The following is a 2410-nucleotide window of genomic DNA, read 5'->3' as shown; positions in this document are numbered from 1 at the left end:
GTCTCAGAGGTGAACAAGCGACTATGAACTACAGTTTTGTCCGGAGTCACAGAAGGGCCTGGAGAATTTATTGAACACACATAATATAAACGAAGGGGTATAAAGGCCGCTGGAGGTCCACACCTGAAATTTTGCAGGTCGACGATCGTATTTTTAAGAGTTTTTATCATGGTCTAGCTCATTGAACTTTTACTATGCCTTCCATTAATGCCGTGCCGTTGGAAGGCAACAGTCAGGAGTCATCGAGAAGTCCGACTCAAAATCCTATTGATCGGTTCTCGAGTATTGCCCTCCAAACGCGGTTTTAAGCTGGCCTCGCTGAAGATAAATAAATTGACCACGCATCTTGATGAACTCAAGATCTTTCTCGTAGGTAACGATATAGATGTTTTCGCAATTAACGAGACTAAACTCAATGAATACATCACCGATAATGAGGTCAGTATCTCTGGTTATGATATAGTTAGACGTGATAGAACTACATATGGAGGTGGGGGCGTTTGCTTTTATGTAAAAAAGTCAATTAACTTTTCGGTGCGCAACGATCTTTGCATGGACAGTCTTGAGAACCTTTGTTTTGAAAAACGCAAAACTCGCTCTAAATCAGTTTTTGTTGGTACGGGGGATAGACCACCTAATTCGCTTGTTGGTATATTTTCAACCTTTTGAAGAGTTGATTGGGAAATTGGATTCCCTTAATACTGAATTCTACCTTTTAGGGGATCTAAATTGCAATATGGCCGCATCCCAGTTTGACAGCGATACACGCAAATTATTAACTATCACGGATGTTTATGGACTTCAACAACTCATAACAGAACCAACAAGAATAACCGAAACTTCTGCAACATTGATTGATTTAATTTTTACTAACTGTCCTGACAAGGTGTTATGCTCAGGTGTGCGTCATATTGGCATTAGCGATCACAGCATGGTCTATGTCTATCGAAAATTAGCCATTAATGGACAGAGTAAGGGTCACACTAATATAACCTATAGGAATTTTCGAAGTTTTGACCGTGATAAATTTCGTAGCGATGTTGCATCTCAAGATTGGATCACATAAACAATTCTTCCAATCCAAATGATGTGTGGAATGAATGGAAGGAATCCTTTTTGGCTATTGTTAACAAGCACGCTCCATTGAGAACCACTCGTGTTCGCGCGCGGGGTTCCCCATGGATTACTTCTGAGCTTAAAAAACAGATGCACGATCGAGATATTTTGAAACTCAGAGCAATTAGATCAAAAAATCCTAATGATTGGGTTCACTTTAAAAGACAGCGGAACAAAGTCAATAGTGCGACTAGGCTAGCGAAGCAAGTTTATTATCAAAATATGCTAAACGAGCATAAGGGTGATTCCCGCAAAACCTGGCAGATCATCAATGAGCTGTCTTCCCGAAATTTCGTGGAAACGTCTGTGAAACAACTGAATGTAAATGAGCAATCAGTAACAGCTCCAGCAGAAATAGCGCACGAATTTAATCGTTATTTTGCTACCATTGGCCCGAAACTTGCTAGTGATATTCCTTCTTCAGATGGCAACAGCTATCTGAATTATCTCACTAGCACGGATAAGGAGTTTCAGTTCCGCCCAACCTCCACAAATGAAGTATTTTCACTGCTGAATAAACTGAAAAAATCAAAGGCAGTCGGCCTTGACAAAATTTCTTCTCGACTTATTCGTGAATGCGCGGATCTTATTTGCAAACCGCTGTGCTATATTTTCAATCAGTCATTAAATGTAGGTGTGTTCCCAGACGACTGGAAGTGTGCACGGGTCACTCCACTATTCAAACAAGGGGAACGTGATGACCTAAACAATTACCGCCCAATTTCCGTTATCCCGGTTATAGCCAAAGTGTTCGAAAGAATAGTTTATAACCAATTATATGCGTACCTAACAAAGCATAACGTAATATGTAATGCCAATCTGTTTTCGCTCTATTCATTCCACCGTTACGGCTTTACTTGGGGCTACGGATACTTGGGCTTACAACATTGACCGAGGAAAAATAAACGCTGTTGTTTTCCTAGACCTAAAAAAGCTTTTGATACGGTTAATCACGAGATCCTTTTATCTAAATTAAATAATTACGGCATACATGGCATTTCTTACAACTGGTTTAAGTCCTATTTGGACAACCGCACTCAAAAGTGTTCTATTAATGGATCACTTTCTAAAACCTGCTCACTAAGTTGCGGCGTCCCTCAAGGGACTATTTTGGGTCCATTGTTGTTTTTGCTATATATCAATGATCTGCCAAACTGTCTAACGAATTGTATGCCATGGATGTACGCAGATGACACCCACCTAACATATGCGGGTGACAATACAGGCGACATAGAATCAAGACTTAACCATGATCTAGAAAATGTTAAAAAGTGGTTGATAGCAAACAAACTTA

Source organism: Montipora capricornis, chromosome 3 (assembly GCF_036669925.1).
Source record: "Montipora capricornis isolate CH-2021 chromosome 3, ASM3666992v2, whole genome shotgun sequence".
Taxonomy (NCBI): domain Eukaryota; kingdom Metazoa; phylum Cnidaria; class Anthozoa; order Scleractinia; family Acroporidae; genus Montipora; species Montipora capricornis.
The sequence above is the reverse complement of the archived record's forward strand: the minus strand, read 5'-3'. Positions refer to the sequence as shown.